This window comes from Petaurus breviceps, unplaced genomic scaffold (assembly GCF_028583685.1).
Source record: "Petaurus breviceps papuanus isolate PSGF00001 unplaced genomic scaffold, PetGlider_PUasm1.0 91133, whole genome shotgun sequence".
Lineage (NCBI taxonomy): Eukaryota > Metazoa > Chordata > Mammalia > Diprotodontia > Petauridae > Petaurus > Petaurus breviceps.
The window spans coordinates 6982830-7002392 of record NW_027187419.1 but is presented as its reverse complement, the minus strand read 5'-3'; the positions used below and the strand labels follow the sequence as shown (position 1 = coordinate 7002392).

Below are 19563 nucleotides of genomic sequence, written 5' to 3'. Positions count from 1 at the left end.
GAGAGAGAGAGAGAGAGAGAGAGAGAGAGAGAGAGAGAGAGAGAGAGAGAGAGAGAGAGAGAGAGAGAGAAGGAGGGAGAGAAGGAGGGAGGGAGGGAGAGATGCTGGAAGCTGGGATAAGTAGCCATTCTCATTTTCTACTACAAACAGGGTGCCTGATCTCTAGGTTCTGGCTCCCCTTCTTCTTAAACCATGACCTGTTCCAATGGAAGATGATGGTTGTCCTAAGATGAGAAACAATCTTTGCCTCCTGCCCTGGTTGAGAACCAATGAGGCATGAGATTGTAGAGAAGCTGAGGAGAAACTTGGTTTTTGTCCTAAATTTTTGTTATTTTTATTGTTAAAGAAGGTTGAGGTTAAAGATTACATGGTAGGGGGTGGCTAGGTGGCTCAGTGAATAGAGCACTGGCCCTGGAGTCAGGAGGACCTGAGTTCAAATCCAGCCTGAGACACTTAACACATGCAAAAAAACTAGCCGTGTGACCTTGGCCAAGTCACTTAACCCCAATTGCCCTACCTTTCCCCCTCCAAAAAGAAGAAAAAAAAAGGTCTACCTTAAGATCTGAGAAAGCAACAGATCCCATTCTCCATTGCTGGAAGCCCAGGGAGCTTTTTCCCCGTCAGGATTTGCTCTTCAGTTTCTTCTCATTATTGTTATTCCTTATGCATTGGCTCTCCCTCCTTGATACAAAAGAAAATCCATTGGCCACTAAATCTTTGTCTAATATGATTAATGCTGTGTGGGCTGAGATTAAAGGAGAGGTTTGGATCTCTGTAGAGGTTTAGGAGACATCTTTATTTCAGTGCAATTGCGGTACCAGGTGAGAGAGAGCAGACACTGACTTCCTTTGGCTGTCCCAAATGGAGTCAAGGTATACTGAGAGCATACAAATGTAAGCTTCTCTAAGTAGGAGAGCCTATAAGCTTGGAAAGGCTACTATAGGTATGCCTAATAGAGATAAGATAAGATTGCAAAATTGAGCCAAGCACGTGGAAAGGGGATCCATGCTTCCTATGGGCTGCTCACCTACTAACCCTTCTTTGCAAGGGAAATATGCCTTTAATAATTTATATACTTTATAAATGATGGGAGCCTACATTTAGAGTAGACATCTCACCCAAGCCTTTTTTACCAGTCCCCTTCATTCATATTACTGGGCAGAGCATCCTTTAAAGAGAAACATACCTTCTAAATCAGAGGTTTCCAAATTGATTTGGTCTACTGCACCTTTAAAAAAAAATTACTCAGTGCCTGCCCAGAAATCTACTTTCTTTAACCCTTTAACAGTTTTTTTTGGAAGTTTGTGTCATTTAATATATATATAAACTACTTTAAAAAATGACATCCAAAATTTAATAATTTATCATAAATTTGTGGAGGGTTTTCCTGCACTAAAATTTTGCATGTAGTATCATATTGTAAACAAATTGTTACATGCACATATTCCTGCAGATGCATGTTGGACTTCCCAACAATGCACCGATGTGCTCACCTGCCAACACTTGTTTATTAAGACCTGTTGGAAGACTTGATCACTGATGAGCTATACCTTACATTTTGTGTGTTACTTTGGAAAATAATGTAATCACTATGATTTTAACACTGTTACACAACAGATGAAACATGTACAAATGGCTTTTCAAATTTTTCTTCACTTCTTTCTGTATACTTCCACCACCCCATTATTTTTATTTAATGCACCCCCAATTGCACCCAAGGCTACTACTACTGCCCCCCATCCCTGGTCATTCCAGTGCATCCCAAGGAGTGATATTGCCCACTTTGGGAACATATGCATCCTACAAGTAAAAACCTTCCTGATAGAAAGAGATAGCAAAACCAAGAATTATCTGACTTGTACTCCTGGTTTTTAGAACATATCAGAGTTCAGAGAAACACTAAAAGGAATCTTGCAACATAAAATTTTATGGGGGATATGAGGTCAGCAGAGATTATAGGACCTTAAATTTAGAGCTGAAAGGGTCCTTAGGAGTCATATAGTACCAATCTCCCCCACATTACAGATGAGAAAACTGAGTCTCAGAGAAACAAAGTTCCTATCCTAGGATTACATAAGTGGCAAGGGGAAGAGACAGGACTGAAACCTAAATTCTGACCCAAATTCATTGCTTCCAACTTTAAGTTTAAAACTCTCGTGAATGAAGCTTCTATGATTCCAACAAATTCCAACAAAGAAGAAAAGGAGAAGAAACTGATGTGAATGCAATTCTTTGACTGATTGAGATTTTGAAAAGACATGTGCAAAAGACAGGAGTAAGGGCTGGCAGCTGAGAATGAATATAAAAGAGCTGTGCAGTCCTGTAAAAATAGTACCAGAAACATTAAATCTCAGAAAGAACTGAATCCAGTGATGAAAGCTGTGGATAACAAAAAGGGTGATTCAAAAAAAAAAGCTATCATGGGGGTAAGGGGAAGATCAGATAGGGGATCTCTTCTGTTCAGATGGATGGGGCTGTGATAACAGATAAGGAGGAGAAAACAGAACTACCCCTCTCCTATTCACCTTGCTTTCCCCACCAAGGATAATGATCTTTGGAGCTGACAAGGATAATACACAACTGGTTAACAAGAAGATGAAACCCAAGATGAGGAGCAAAAAATAAATGAGTTCAAGTCACCATTCTTGGGTAACCTATATTCCAGGATACTAAGACAGATGATTTATTGGAAGGAGGGGTTTCCCTGGTCAGGAAATAGACAAAAAGAGTGAAGAGGGCAGATTTTTAGAACTATGGGATCATTGACTTGGACTTCAAATCTTTTATTTTTAATTTTTCTATTAAATAGTATTTTATTTTTCCAATTACATGTAAAGACAATTTTTAACATTGTTTTAAATAAAATTTTGAGTTTCAGATTTTCTCCCTCCTTCCCCTCCTACATCCCTAACATGATAAGCAATTTGATATAGGTTTAATATAAACAGACACACGCATACACAGATGTGTTTGTGGGGGAGGGGCTTCTAAAGACACCTTTAGAAATTCAAGCCATTGGTTTATTTAAAAACTCCTGGGATTAAGCAATTGTTTTCAGTTTTGTAAGTAACTTAAGCTTACATTTATAAAGGTTTAAAGTTTGCTAGTGATTTGCATACATCATCTCTTTTGATAGGTGCTATAATTAGACCCCTTTTATAGATGAGGAAACAACCTCAGAAAAATTAAATGTCTTTCCTAAGGTCTTATAGCTATTAAGTTGCAGAGATGGTATTAGAACTCAGGCCTTCTTGATCCCAGGTCCAGTATACCATCTTGTTGACCCTGATACCCTTCTTCACCACTGCAGCTCTTGGGAGGCCTCCCAGGGGGGAATATCAGAGATATTTGAGATGTAGTTTGGGACACAGGAAAGCAGATTGGACAGATAAATAAGCGTTCGGGGTCTGTCTCTACTAAGGTTATTACTTGTATGACACTTGCCTCAGGAGATTGACAGGAATAATAATAATTATAATAATGTTTTTCTATAGTTCTATAGCAAAAGCACTTTAATATTCATGATCCTGGTGTGGTAGGTAGAACCTTTAAAAGCACATTGGAAGTGTGGGGTCTTTGTGAAAAGGCAGAAAAAAATGAATTGGTAATTGTAATGTATGCTGCTGAGAAGACTCAGGGGACTGTGTTGTTGTTAAGTAGACCTTGAATTCAGGCTGGTTAAAGCGAAGACGCAGGAATGTTTTAAGTCCTAAAGGTGAGGAGAGAAGCTGTGGAAGGATGTAAAGGAAGGGAAAAGGACCCATAAATGTAGAATGGAATAGATGGGTTAGAGAGACCCTCCAAGAAGAGAAATGAAATGAACTCCCCTTCTGACTTTACAGAGATGGGACAGGGAGGGTGATGGAGATGAAACAACACATACACTGTCAGACAAAATTGATTTGGGGCTACTTTTGCTTTTTTAATGATTTGTAATAAAAGGTGACTCTCTGTGTGTGGAAGGGAATAAGAATATATTGGAAAATGAAACTGTTATTAAAAACAAGAAATATAAAAAAGAAAGGAAAAGAGACTAGAGAGGTTACTCAGAGGCTAATGATAGCTTTTGTTGTTCAGTCTTGTCTTGACTCTTCATGACCCCATTTAGGGTATTCTTGGCAAAGGTACTGGAGCAGTTTGCCATTTCTTTCTCTAGCTCATTTTATAGATGAGGAAACTGAGGCAAACAAGGTTAAGTGACTTGCCCAGAGTCATATAGCTATTGGAGTGGTTGGCCATTTCCTTCCCCAGTTCATTTTGCAGATGAGGAAACTGAGACAAACAGAGCTAAGTGATTTGCCCAAGGTCACACAGCTTATAAGAGGCCAGATTTGAACTCAGGAAGATGAGTCTTTCTGACTTAAGGGCCCAGCACTCTATCCACTGGGCTACCTCTCTGTCCTAATGATAACTAGTATTTATAATAATGATAGCTAGTACATTATAGTATTTATAAATTACAAAGCACTTTATACATTATTCATTTGATCCACACATTAACTCTTTTAGACCAGTGATATTATTGTCTTCATGTTACAACTGAGGAAACTGGGCCTTAATTGAGTTGAATTAAGTGACTTGCTTAGGGTCATACAGCTAGAAAGAATCTAAAGCAGGAATTGAGCTCAGGTCTTTCTGATGCCAAGTCCTGCATTCTATTCTGTGTCACCAGGCTGCCTAAAAAGATCAGAGAATTGTAGAGTTGGAAGGTTTCTCAGAGGTCATCTCATTCAGTAAAGAATTTTGCAGTTACCAGCATAGAATCATTTCATGGTGCTTGTCTTCCTGACACAGCCAAGTTGTTGGCATACCTATGCACAAAGTGTCCCTCCCAGAAGAGAAGGGAAAGGAGGGTTTCAGGGAATACCTCTCCACTCTCCAGGTTATTAGGCATGTGAAGGGCTTCTTTAAAACTGGAAGAAGAAATTGAACATAAAAATGAAGAGGAAAATGCATCTGAAGAGACAAGGGGAAACCTGACTTGTGGCAGGAGGCAGGATGGTAGAGGACCCAGATGAGGAAGGGAAGAGGAGAAAAGCAGAACACACAGTGCTAAGCCATGGATAAGAGGCTCCTTGCAAAGAGAAGGACATTGGCACCTGTCTGTGAAGAGGAAGCAACTTCTTGACCCCTGAGGAATGCTAATGTGGATCCACAGGTGCCAGGTGACAAAAAGACAAGATCACAGGAAGAATTCCTGATGAGGGATCCTGAGATGACCACATGTGACTTAACATTTGACAATCAACTAGTCTGAAGCCATGATGCCAAAGACCAGATGATGAAACAAGCCTCCCACCTCCTGCCAGAATGATTGGTGATAGACTCAAAATGTAGAATGAGGCATTTTGGTACATGGTCAAAGTGGGGATTTGTTTTGTTTGACTATATTTATTATGAGGGGTCTATTTTTCTTTTTTTTTGGAGGACAATGTCAAATTTTGGCAAAATTTGGAGAGCCCAAAGACACATGGCTAATGAGTGTATTTTTCTTTTTATTGTTTAATCAAGGGAGGAATAAATTATTTTAAAAAGAAAAAAAGTAAGGTTTGCTATCTCTTTGCAAGTATATAGGATATGATGGAAAACTTTCTGAATCTTGTCAAGTCTGATGGCTACTGCCTACTTCTGGGGATTCATGTGGGCAAAATGCATACTGCCAGATGGGTTCTTAAGGCATTGCTAAGAATTATGAAATCTCGGGCAAGAAAGTAGAGACCTCAGGGGTACCAGTACTGTTTTCATCATTGCTGCCAACTGAAGGCAAGGGTATTTCAGGAAGAGAAAGTGAAATTTGCAAAGTGAGAAGCTAATTAAGAAGATGGTGTCTGAGAACAGGTTTTGGATTTCTGGGCCATAGCATAAAATATAGAAACGATGGGCTTCTGGCCAGGCATTGGAGTGCACTTAACAAAGGCTGGTAAAAATGCATTTGCCTGGAGTCTTGCAAATCTAATCAAAAGGGCTTTAAATTGAAAATGAAAGGGGAAGCAGGAAACTGCCTATGTATATCCATCAAACTCGGATGCCTTACAGAGTAATTACAACATAGGAAGAAGAATAGCAGTAGAGATGCCCAGAAATCTATAAAAGACAAAAATCCAAGGAAGGAGCCAATAACAAAACAATGGCATCAGATAAATGTTCATAAATGCACAAAAGAGGTTAACAGGGAAGGGGACCTAGAGACACAAATTTTAATTGATCTGTATCACTTTGTGGGATGGGACCCGTGATGAGAATATAACTATGGAACAGTACATAGACCTTTTCCAAAAGGATGGGATAATTAAAGGCTGGAATTTGGAGGATCAATATATAAGAAAATATATTCACATGAGACAAATACAGGAACTAGATGGGCAAGGTATGGTGGAGAATATTTGAGTAAATATCAACAGAGGGAGAAACAGAAGAAATATTATTATTGGTGTATACTCTAGACATCCTGGACAGAAAGAAGAAATAATTGAGGAGTTGGGGCAATAGATAACGACCCTTGCAAGGAGAGATTATATAGTAGTGAAGAGGACTTAGGGAGGGGATTTGAATTATCTGTCAACTTCTGGATCCAAAATGAGAACAGCTAATAATTTCCTGGTTTGTTTTAATGATAATTTTACCCTTAAAAAAATAGAGGCTAGAATGAGAGGATGTGCTATTCTATGTCAGATTCTATCTAGCAAGGAGGAACTGTTTGCTAGGGCAGAAATAGTGGGAATTTCCCCCCAGTTTGAGGGAAAATGACTGTTCCAATTGAGTTTGGATAGATTAAGAAAGGAAATCTGAGTAAAGTCTGGCACATCCCTGAGATTTTGATAGAATAGATTTCAAAGGGTTTGGACAAAGGATAGATAGAATTCTACAAACTAAGACTCTAATTTGGTTGGTGTCTAATGTCTGACCACTCTAAGGTGGTGCTTGTCTCTGCCTGTAATGGATACTTCCCAAGGAAGCTTTAGTTTGCCCAAAGTTTCAGCATGGATGGAGCACCTGCTCATTGGAGAAAGCTTTAGGAAGCAGGATTCCTGGAAGTTCCTTGTGACTGAACAAGGTGTTTGTGCCAGGCAGGCACAGACTTGGCAGAAGGATATGACAGTTCTGTGGAGAGAGAACAAGTGGTTTGGGATTAGAAGAAAGAGATAGCAACTGTGTGGAACAATGGTTATCAAGCAATGAACTTTAAAGAAGCAGAGTCAGGCAATGTAAGAGCGATAGGTGCAAACTGAAGGTAGACACCTGCAGTGGGATTTGCTTCAGGAATGTCAGAGGAAGCCCCACAGTACAGCCTGGCCGTGGCGTGACTCAAATCACAGTGGAGGCATCAGCACTTACTAGTCTGCCCTAAAGAAACTGGAAAGAAAAAAACTGAGGGCTGGAGCCAAGGTGGCAGAGTGGAAGCAGGGATGTACTGAGATCTCCCACAAAGTCCTTCAAATACCTCTAAAAAGTAAATCTGAGCAAATTCTAGAGCAGCAGAATCCACAAGAGCCAGAGTGTGGCAGATTTCCAGCCCAAGGCAACCTGGAAGATTGACAGGAAGGGTCTGTTACACTGGGCTGGTTGAGGAACCGTCTAGTGTGCAGGCTTCAACAGCATAGACCTGTCCATAGCAAAGCTGAAGCAGATGCCAGGGAACTGAATCACTGGCAGCAGTGGCAATTCCCAGACCTCTCACCACAGGATGGGGTCTGTCAGAACTTGGTGAGAGAGAGGCCCAGTCCTGTGCAGGGCTTGCAGCAGTGGCAGCAGCTGCTCCTGGGGTTATCAGCCCACAGACTGAATGTTTGAAAGTCACCTGTTTAAACTTCCTGGAGCCAAGATGATGAAGTAAGCAGTAAGTTGCTGTCACCTTCCCTTATAGATTTTGAAAAACCCAGGAAAAATCCTGGAATAGCAGAAAGACAGGGTACAGTAGTCTTTTAGCTTGGGAGGCTAGGGAGATTAACAGGAAAGGTCCCTCTTGCTGTGTCTGAAGGGGACCAATACTAGATGGGAGGCATCCCAGCAGGCCAGCAGCAGGCCCCACAACAGCCAACCAGTGGGAGATCCTGAGCCCGAGTGGTGGAGGAGCAGGTAAGCGCCACCACCAGGCACATACCAACCACCACCACCACCACCTCCAACTCAGTACCAGGTAAACTACCAGACTGCTACAACATCCAGCAGCCAGCACATGAGGCCCCAGCACAGAAAACCAGTAACCAGGCCCCTAACTCCCAGCACAAGAAGTCTGTGACTGGGCCCTAGAAGCAGAAATCAAATTTAAAAGCCAAAAAAACAAAAGGGAAACAACATGAGCAAGGAGAATCAAAGAAAAACAATAACAGTAGAGAAATATCTTGGTGACAGGAAGATCAAAACACAAATTCAAGAGAGGACAACACGGTTACTATACTCACATCTGAAACCTCTAAGGGGAATATGAACTTGTCTCAAGCCCAGAAACCTTTGTGAAAGAACTCAAGAAGGATTTTAAAAGCCAAAAAATAGAGGTAGAAGAAAAGTGGTATAATTCCTTTAAAAATACAATTGTCAAAATGGAAAAAAAAAGTACACTAAAGAAAATAACTCCTTAAAAAGTAGAATTGACCAAATGGAAAAGGAGGTACAAAAGTTAACTGAAGAAAACATTTCATTAAAAAATTAAAACATTTCAAAGAAAAACATTTCATTTCATTTCATTGAGTCAAATGGCATTGTACCCTAAGTTTCTCCCCAAATTCCATTAATTTAAACACATTGCATCTTCCTTCTATAAGTAGAGATGGGGCGGGGGGGGGGGAAGGGAAAAGGCAGAGGGATTAGTGGGGAATTGAAGTATCTATGCCCTCAATGGCATTCATATACATAGGTGGGGGCCATAATTTACTCTCTAATTTTAATTCCATGTTACTTATATTTCTGTTCTGTCTTAGTTAAATGCTTTTCATTTTAAGAGACATGTCTTTTGCACAGACTGGCATAAAAATGTATTGGTGAAGACTCGGGCCAAGGTTTAAATGGTTGATAATGCAAAACAATGTGTTGTGCATTTATAACTTATTCCATAATTTAAACACTTTAAAATTTTAAAAATAAACATTTTAAAAATAAGTGATGCAGTAGAAATTAAAAAAATAAAAACGAAACCAGTATGTTGAACCTGAGAGGTATTTGAGCCATCCCAGAATAAGGAGAAAACCTATGGGGAATCCAGTTCTACTGAGTAATACAGAGGTATGAGTATGAAGAATGAAATTCGGAAGTTGTAAAGATAAACAATTGAGTGTCTCATCTAATTGAAGCCAATGTGTATGTACAAGTAGCTCATCATACTACATAGATTTTTAAAAGACAAGTACACAAGGTAGAATGAAGGGCAGATGATAAAAGATGAGTACAAAAGCTGGTACAATTCCAATAAGAATCGTCTTAGGAATGCTAAAGCTCAGAATAAGCTAGGACTGGCAAGGAAAACTAAGAACAACAGAAAAAAGGTTTTTTTTTGTTTTTGCTTTGTGGTTGACTTAATCTTTCTTGGGGAGAAGAAGAGGATACTATTTTCTCGGGCAAAGAGAAGAATCTTTGGATTGGAAATGACTGAACAGAATGGATAGTAGGTAGTAGAAAGCCAAGTTGGGAGATAGTAAGAGAGTAATGTGCTGCCTGATGTGTTTGTCACTAGGAATGAATGAATGAATCAATGAATGAATGAATCAATCAATCAATCAATCGCAGCAGAGGATGCTGAAAAAAAAACAATGTTATGGTTACTGAGCCACTGTCAGTGATCTCTGAAGATTCTTAGAGAAGAGGATCCATAGGACTGGAGAAAGGAAACTGTTGTCTCAATTTAAAAAGAAAAGGCAAGAATAGAGCCTGCAAATGATAGGCCAGTAAACTTTACATCAATTCCAGGAAAAAAATTTAGATTACATCAAAATAATGTCTGTTGAATATATAGAGAAAGATAATGATAATGAAGAAATAGCGTGGCTTCATCAAGAATAGGGAATGCCAAATTAGCTTCATTTCTTTGTTGGCCAGGTTACTGGACCAGTAGAATAGGGAATGCCATAGATGTCTTATCTAGATTTTAATGAGGCATTTAACTAAGTTTCTCACAAGAAGCAGAGGTGTAGGCTATAGAATAATATAGTTAGGTGCCTTCATAAATGGTTGAATATACGTATCAAAATAGCTTTTATTTTTTCAGTGTCAGATTGGGAGTCTTTAGTGAAGTGCCACAGGGAGCTATATTTATCCTTACATTATTTATCATTTTATCAATAACTTGAATATAGGCATGAATCACCTGCTTACTAAGTTTGCAGATGACATAGTGCTAGGAGAGCTATACAATGGATCTGAAAAGCTTCTGACATGTTACAACATTGGGAAGAATGCGATAAGGTGCAACTTAATAGAGATCAATGTGAAGTGTATGTTGAAATAGAATTTCATCTAAAAAGGATCCAGAGATTTGAGAGTCTGCAAGTGCAATATGTATCGAGAGTGCAACATCAGGGTCAAAGTAACTAATGTGATATTAGACTGACCAGAAAAGAATAACATTCAGGATTACATCATAACCGCTAACATCTATTTATTTAGCACTCTAAGATTTGCAAAGAGTTTTACGTATGTTATTTCACTGATCCTTACAATAACCTAATGAGGTGAAATCCAATTCGCTCACAAGTCAAGACATGGCCCCCTCCGATGTCATTGGTCCTCTTTGAGAATGAAGGATGTGTTAACAACAAAGGGTTCTATATGAGGTCTCTATACAGAGAGAAGGCCTTCCAGGACAGGTGCTGTGAGTCAAACCTGGTCACACCTGTTTCTTACAAGTGTGCTTTACTACTATTATGGTTGAAGTTTACTCCTCCCGTGGATGCTGTGGGTATTTGTGTGAAGCATGAACCAGGTTTTTAGGAGAATGTTTTGTATTCATTGTCTTTACCATGTTATCTGAGAGTAGTAATAGCTTCCATCTGGAGGTCCAACCTGCCAATTGAAGCAGAAGTTGGGGAATGCTGCTCTCCTCCTCCTCCCCCCCTCCTCCTCTTTTTTCTTCTCTTCCTCCCTTCCTGATCCTTCAAAAAGCTGGGACACGATTTACTTTTTGTTCTGTGCAGTTTTCATTTATAATTTGTTAAAATATAGCTCTGAAAAAAACAAGCTTTTAAAAAACCCGCTGTGTTTTAAATGGAGCTGTTTGACTAGCCTTTAAACTCAGATCACTCTGGCTTTCATTGAATGACCAATGATAGCTCCCAACCCAAGCCTCTGTGGCTCATTAGGTTTTGATGGCTTAGAATGAGTATAAATAGCGATTGTTTTCTGTTCTGGCCAGAAACTCTAAGGGTCTTCCCCTCCTACATTGATATCTTTGTGATGGTAAATTGAGACATTTTTTGTCTCAACTCTTACCTAGTCCTTAGTTATTGAATGGACAAGGCCTCAGACACACCTGGAAAAAGACCTTAATTTAGAAAGGTCAAGGACTAAATCCAGGGTCATCACTAGTCATCTTGACTTTTTTCTTGCCACTAGACTTTCAAGACTCGGGAGGATAGTGTGAGGTTGATGATTTTGCGCAGCTCTGCCTCACTTAAATCCAATTCATGTGCAAGTCAAGACATCATCCTCATGATGTCATTGGTCCTCTTCAAGAATGAAGGACGAACAAGAACAAAACCTAATGAGGTAAGTTCTATTTTAATTCCCATTTTGCAGGTGAGGAAACTGAGGCTAACATGGGTTAGGTAATTTGCCCAGGTCATCCAGTTAGTAAGTGTCTGATGCAGGGTTTGAATACAGAACTCCATGACTCCCAATCCATCATTTTCTCCAGTAGGCAAGAGGTAATAGTCTTGCTCTGCTTACCTGGTCAAATCACACCTAGAGAACTGTGTGCGATTCTGGATACCACATCTCAGGAGGAATACTTATAAGGTGGATAATATCCAGAGGAGGGTGCCTGGGATAGTGGTCAAAGATAGCTTGAGATAATATCACATGAGGATTAATTAAAGGTTTTAGAAGTATTTAGGTCCAGAGAAGAGAAAACTAGGAGAGACATGATAGCTATCTTCAAGTATCCATGTCATGTGGAAGAAGGATTAGATCTGAGAGGACAGAAATAGAATCAACAGATAGAAGCTTCAGAGAGGCATATTTGGGCTTGATGTAAGGAAGAAAAAATCACTTTAGAGCTAGTCAAATATGGAATGGATAGCCCCAGGAGGTAATGGTTTCTCCTCACTGCAGTGGTTCTAGCAAAAGTTGGTTGAGTACTTGTTGAGCATGTCCTAGAGGATATTCTTTGTCAGATATTTGTTGGATTAGATGATCCCTGAGTTCTCTCAACTCAGAGATGATTCTGAGATTCTATAATCTAACAGGTACCTGAACCCTTGACTTCCTGAGATAGTCCGTTCTGTTTTTCCAAAATGGCAGATTTGGTCTAATGGTCTAACAGTTGGGAACTCAGTCACAAGCCTAATAGAAATCAAAGGGGGTATCTAGGTGGCCCAGTGAATAGAGCACCGGCCCTGGAGTCAGGAGTATCTGAGTTCAAATCTGGCCTCGGATTTGAACAAAACTAGCCGTGTGACCTTGGGCAAGTCACTTAACCCCAATTGCCCTAACTTCCCCCCTCCAAAAAGCAAAAAAAAAAAGAAATCAAAGGACAGAGGATGACCATGTGGTCTCTGGATAACTCTTTCTACATTGCTATTTTAAAATCTGTGCTATCAATGGCTCCATCAGCAGGAATGATTGAGTATTTCTGTACCCTCTGGACCAGAGTCCATCATCTAGTCCAACATCTGGACTAGCTGTTACTTTTTAATTGTCTTTGTTCTTGAATCTGAATCAATCGCCTGAAGAGATTATGCACCAAACTATCTTTTCATGTTTGGATTGCATGAATTGAGGGAGAAGTGAGAAAAAGAAACATTGAGGAAAGAGAAGGAAAGGGAGAAGGCAGTAGTGGATCCAGGAGTCTGGTCTGTGATGTGTCCTTTTTATCTTGGTTATTTGCAGAAGTTAATAGAGGTCTACCAGGGATGAGTTGGAATCCCTAAAACAGAAAGAAGCAGCCATCCTCCTAGTTGGTTCTAAACCTAGTCTTTGGAGGAAAAATCTTCCATTCCCTTCTTTTTTGTTTCAGCCCTGAATACCTTGCTCCCCCTTGTTTGCTTAGTAAGCAGGGCTTTTATCCATTGACCTTTAAGCAATGGTGGCCACCATTCTGGGGGAGTGATGACTGGTTGGGAGGGAATAGGGGCAAGTGAGGGCGAGGATCATAATATAATGGAAAGAGAAATGAGTTTGTAGTCAGACAGCCTTGGCTCAAATCTCAAATCTGACACTTAGTAGCTATGTGACCTTGGAGAAGTCACTTAATCTTTCTTGGTCTCAGTTTCTTCCTTATAAGATGGGAGGAACTGCACCTCTTGACAGAGATGTGATAAAATCAGGGTGAGGGTTGAGATACTTTTTGGTCTAGGTGTATGAGGGAATTTGTTTTGCTTGACCATGTCTATTAGTTACCAAGGGTTTTGTTTTTTCTTTCCTTTTTTTCTCTTTCTTTTTTCCTTCATCTTTTTTTGTTATTGTTGTTGGTCAGTGGAAAAGGAAGGTGGGAAGGAGAAAAAAATAGATATTTGTTAACTAAAAAGAATTAAGTTAAATTAACTAAAAAAGCTTTTTTAATATGGGTGAGGGGCTGAACTAGCTGACCATCAAGGTGTCTTCCAGCTCTAAACATATGATCTTTCCATCCTCAGAATCAGGGGAAAGGTTCAGTGTTTCTTTTAGGCTTTCCCCACTCCTGGTTTCCTGAACTTGAGATAAAAGTCAGTTGTACAAAAAACCATTAGCTTGTTCACAGACCAAACCCAGCCCCTCCCTGTAATACAAAACAGCTCCAGTTGACCCATTGCAGTCTCTGCCTAGCTGGTACACAGGCAGGACAGTTCGTACAGTGTGTGGTTTATTTTCCTCCTTTCTCTGCCCTTTGGACTTCTGATGCTGGGGAATGGGATTGGGGATGGAGCTTGTTTTTTCTCCTCTAAATAGGGGGTACGTGGAAGCCACAGGAATTTCATTACGCTCTTCCTCCTCTGGGAAGCAAAGAGGAAGTGGTTCACTCGGGGGAGGTGGGAGTGAGGGTTGGGGAGGGAAGGAGGAGAGCAGACTCAGGTCTTTTAGGTCCCCAGGAAAAGAGTTTTGAAAGTGTCCTTTCCAGGGCAGAGATGGACAGGAGTTCCTCCCCTTACCTCACCCATCTCTCTTTGATCCTGAACTCCTAGGGCTTGTCACATTGGTCTCTATCTCCATTGTCAGTTTGTCACTAAGGCACCATTTGCTATTCCCCAGCAGCGAGGCAAGGCTTCTGCCTCACACCATAAGGCACAGATCCTGTTCACACTTGTTTCCCTATAGGGATAGTTTGGACAGGGCTCCAAATGGTCACTGTGACTTGATTTTAGGGTGAGAAATATAGACAACCTGTGATATTTCTTGCTTTTGTCAGCTTAGGCTGATGGTCTTGAGAAGCCTGAGGCTCTTACTGTTGAAAATCATCCTTCTAGCCTCCCTTCTCCTCTATGTGGGAACTCAGGCTGCTTGGTCTGAGCTACCTGGGCCCCCTCAGGCCCACTTGTGGCTGGACCAGTCCGGAGAGACTCAGAAGGAGTGTTTAGCATGGCTCTCTTCAGATCAAGCACCTTGAACCAAATTGGCAGCCCAGGATTCAGTCAGCTCATAAAGAGGGAATATGGTTCACATACAAAGCAGCTTTCCCTTGATGTAACCTTTCCCTGAATTCCTTATGAGGAGTGGTCAGTACTGGAGGCCAAGAAACTTCAGATCTCCATGACTCAGGGCTCCTGCTTTTGGCTGAGACCTCAGGACCACGTATCCCTCTCTTAAATCCTGTGTTCCTCCTCATTAAGGAAAATACAGCATAGATCTGGAGGAGGAGTGCAGGAGAAGAATGAGGAGAAGGAGAAGAAAGAGGGGAAGCAGCAACTGTAAGCAGACACAGAGCAGTATAATGGACGAGAGACTTAGACTTGGAATAAGAAAGAAATATCTAATTTTCCCAACAATTTTTTTTTTACCAAATAATGAATTCTTATCCCTAATATCTTTATTTTTGCAGTTTCATGTACAATCAATTTTTTTTCTATTCTACTATGTTATGGAGATGCTTGTTTTTTAAGTTCATAACAAAAGAAATAAAATATATAAAAATAATAAAATATAATAGAAAGAAATATCATTTCTTCTCTTAGACACTTTATAACTGTGTGAAATGGTAAGTCACTTAACTATTTTAAGCCTCAGTTTCCTCACCTCTAAAACAAGGATGATACAAGCATGTATCCTAAAAGGGTAGGGTGAATATCAAATGAAATAAGATTTGTAATGCACTTTATAATAAACCTTAATGTACCATGTAAATATCAACTGAAAAATTATTTTAAAAAAAACCCGTAGCAGCAATTAGGGAAATTTTTAAGGTCAGCAAGATAATTTTTCACTATAGCTGTATGATATATAGGTGAGGGAAGTACAGTTTGTAAGTGGCTTGGAGCCACAGAGTCAGACTAGATACCCAGACTGCTATAGCTTTCTTCTGTTATCCATCACCACATAACTCAAAGAGGGGGCAGCTCTAGCTCAAATCCCTCACAGGGCTTGGGAGTGAAGGTCTCCCTGACTCTAGGCTTCCATTAGCTATTTGCAGAGGCAGCTCCTGCTCTTCCCCCATCACCATACATTGCTCACCATTGCTGTAACACTAATGAAACACACATGGCACTTGAAGCTTCTCTGAGCATTTTCCATATATTATCTCCTTTTAGCCTGGTCCTGGGAGGCAAGTAAAGGTATATTCCTACTTGACTGGTAAGGAGACTGTGGCTTGGAGAGAATGAGTGCCTTGCTGATGGTGACACAGCTGGTAAATGCTGGAGGGAGGATAAACAGCCTGATTCTTCCTGGTGTAGAGGCTGGCATTCTATCCACGACAGCAGAGTGCCCAGCATCAGCAGAATCAGTCTGGTCAGCCTTTGGGAGCCATGAAGGGGCTGCCGTCCCCAAGGCAGTGCCATCACCAAATGAGGCTTATTTCTAGTGTATTGCCTATGCTGTTGCTTCTCTTGTTCAGGCACGTCTGGCTCTTTGCCACCTCATGGACCATACTTTCTGTGGGGTTTTTGTGGCAAAGATACTGTAGTGGTTTTCCATTTCCTTCTCCAGCGGATTCGTTCTAGGTACTTCTATCCAGCAATAAAGGGACATTCTATTCATGTCCAAGGGTCTTGCATCATCAATCAAGAAGGTGCTTTAGAGACCATTAAGTCCCACCTTCTTCTTTAATAGATGAGAAAACTGAGGCTCTCAGAGATTAAATGACTTTCCCAAGGTAAAAAACAGCAACAACTTGTAAGCAACTAACTCAAGTTTTATTGACTAAGACCCATGATTTAATTGCTAGGTCATTCAACTGCTTATTTCTTCCCTTGTTTCTAGATTTGTCTATATTTTTTGAATTGCAACTGGCTTCTCCTTCCTCACTAGGATCTGATTTTCTGGCTAATGAGAATAGCTTTTCAGATCCTCAGCTCCTTACTTCCCCCTTCTGGCTCATCCTTTGGCCTGCTGCCCCTCCATTCCAGCCCCGTTTCCCACCCCTGCCCCCATCTTCAAGGGGGACCCGGCCCCTAGGGACGATTTCACCCTGAGGCCAACTCAGTGATGAGTGAACCTTTTCCTGTAACCTCCATATCACGAGAAGGACCAGAAACACTACTCTCACTCCACTTCTGGCTCCCTCTCTGGAGGTATGCTCAGCTTCCACACTGGCTGCTCAGCGTCTGCATGAGACGCTTTCCTCCAGACCCACTCCCCTTTTCAGATGCCTTTTATGTGGTAAGCAATAAGGAGCCTTCTGTGCTTAAGAAAGATTATTCTGACAGTAGTGTGAAGGATAAGCTAGTGTGGTGTCCAGAAACAGCAAGAGCAGAGGGCTCCCTGGAAAGTGCCAGGATAGAGACCTTTCTTTGCATTGCTGAAGCTTGGGGCAGCCCAGGTGACCACAGGCTCTTAGGTCCCAAGTGCTCTGTTCTGAAATGCACTAGACTGAGGACCCTGGAGACCCAATGCTCAGGAACATAGAATATCTTCCCCAGGGTCACAAAGGTAATTGATGGTTAGTGAGTGAATTAGCATTTATTAATTACCCACTATATGTCAGGCACTGGGGTAAGCTATGGGGAGACAAAAAGATGCAAAAGACAGTTCATATGTTCAGGGAGTTTACAGACTGGGAGTGGGTGATGGAGACTGTTGACTAGTCCCTTGATTCTCAGCCCTGTACTTTCTATAACACTACATGGTTGCCTCGACTTAGGAATCACCATCAGAAGGGTACAGGTGGTTAGGGATGGGTACAGGTTCCCTGCCTTAACTTGGCTGCCTATTCTATCTGCCATTAATCTTTAAACTGCACCTCCCCCAACCCCAATTTCCTCTCTTCTCTATCAAGAAACAGAAATCTTCAGGTCACAGCTCTCACAAAGAAGTGCTGAGACTATAGCTAGCTCCTGCAGGGGATGGGGTGGGGGTGCACGGAACAGGAGGCAGCCAGTCAGAGAGAGTGAGCCTGACGGATGGGGAGACTTTGTGTGAGATCAGCAAAAGAGGAGACAGAGCCACTTGACCCAGTTTGAACTTATTTCAAATCCATCAGGCGCTGTGCAAATTGAGACCATAACTCAGACTGTTTATATCATCACCAACATCACCGTTTCCATTAGAGTCTGTCGTCCATCTCCCCCGGTCCCAGGTCTGTCCAATGGCTAATTGGGAGGGGGTGTCAGAGGGTGGGGGTTACACTGGCACTAAATTAATGAGCCACTCTATAGAGAGGCCAGCCCTCCCTCCCACCCTTACCGACCTAAAGACCTTAGTTTCCCTTGACTGCTCTCTCTCCTCCCCCATGTCTCCTCAGCAGTCACAAACACACAGGTCCCAGAGGGTCCCTACTGAGCCACCACTGCAGTAAAAAAAGCTAGCTGCAGCTTCTATAGAAAAGCTAATTTAATTTTCTTGGATCTGCTGGGAGTCTGGATGTTTGCTTGTGTATGTGTGTGTGAAAGGGTGGGGTAGGGTGCAGAATGGGCTACCTTGTCTTGAGAGAGCCTAGGCAGAAGTAAGGAATTCTAGCATCTGGCCAAACTGCCCCTGTCCCAGATCCTACCTGCTTCCAGCAAGGTATAGAGGATAGAGTTCTGGACCTTGAGTCTAGGAAGACTGGAATTCTAATCCTGCTAGCTCTGTGAGTCTGGGCAAGCCACTTACCTCTTTGAGCCTCAGTTCCCTCACCTTTAGAAAGAAGAGGTTGGATTGAATGACACCTGATGTCCCCTCCAGCTCCATTTCTATGAGTTCTCACAGCTCAAGAGATCTGAAGTTAGAGCAAAACTGACTAGTTCTCCCTTCCACATCACAGGGGGTTAGGGGTGTGGCGTCATGATCTGGAAAATCTGGGGAAAGTTTTTGGCTCTCCCTTTGTACCAGAGAAGTCTGAATTTTTTCCTTTCTTTTATGGGGTTTTTACAGTACCTTATTACAAAATCTGAGCTTATATCATGTGTTATCCACATATTTTATGCATTTCTAAGTTTCTAAACTTGTTTTCTGTATCATCTGCTGGCCTTCTTATGTTGTCTGCAGTTTCCTCAAAACTCGCCCCAAATTCCCATTGAATTTCTTATGTCTACCCATGCTATATTGAAATTGCAGTGGGTAAAGTTGCAATGTGGAAAGGTTGGATAGCTGTGCTCCTTAGGACTTAATACTATTGTTGCTTGTTTGGCACCAACCCTTTCCGCCCCACCTCCATCTCTTTGGCGATACTGTGAAACAGTGGGAAATACAAGGAGTTCAAATCTGATGCTTATTACCAGTGTGAGCTTGGACATGTCCTTCTGGGCCCCTCTGGGTTTCACTTACCTCCTCTATAACATGAAGGCACTGAGCTGTCTCCACTCTTGGGGTCTTTCTCCTTTTTCCTGTCCAAACGTGGTGAAAGTTCTCCCCTCTTTGTGGAGTCCAGCTGCAGTCCCTGTGGGTCTGCACCTAGTGATGTACCCTGGTTCCTAAGGGCTCTTTCTAGGCTGAAGTTTAGTTGTGACCCATCCAGAGAAGCAGAGAGAAGGGAATCATCTGGCTTCTCCTCTACACTTTGTTTCTCAGCTCTCAGCTGTCTCCAAGTTTGTGGAACACATTTTTCAGCTCTGCCTTACTGTTTGATCACAGGCCTCCAGTAAAGTGCCATGGGGAACAATAGGCCACAGGCAAATTCAGCTGCTGGGGTGAGATTAAGCCACACTGTGTTTGCCTAGTGACCTGAATAATCCATGTTCCTGCTTGGACTAAAAGGCCTATTTCCAGCTTTAAATGGAAACCCTCCCTGGTGTTCTTGCCTTTATCCCTTGCTCTTTCTTCCTAATTTTTTTCTTTCCTTCTCTTACTCCTCCCCATTTCCCCTCTCTC

At 41.5% G+C, this 19563-nt stretch overlaps 1 long non-coding RNA gene across 2 annotated transcripts in view; it reads right to left on the bottom strand.

Annotated features, from left to right (window-relative positions):
* Positions 1-18502, bottom strand: part of LOC138155187 (uncharacterized) — a 90339-nt gene extending 71837 nt beyond the window's left edge. For both annotated transcript variants that reach the window (XR_011166768.1, XR_011166769.1), the window contains exon 1: positions 18367-18502. This is a non-coding gene — a long non-coding RNA (uncharacterized lncRNA). The remainder of the gene's footprint in view (positions 1-18366) is intronic.
* Between the last annotated feature and the right edge of the window lie 1061 nt (positions 18503-19563).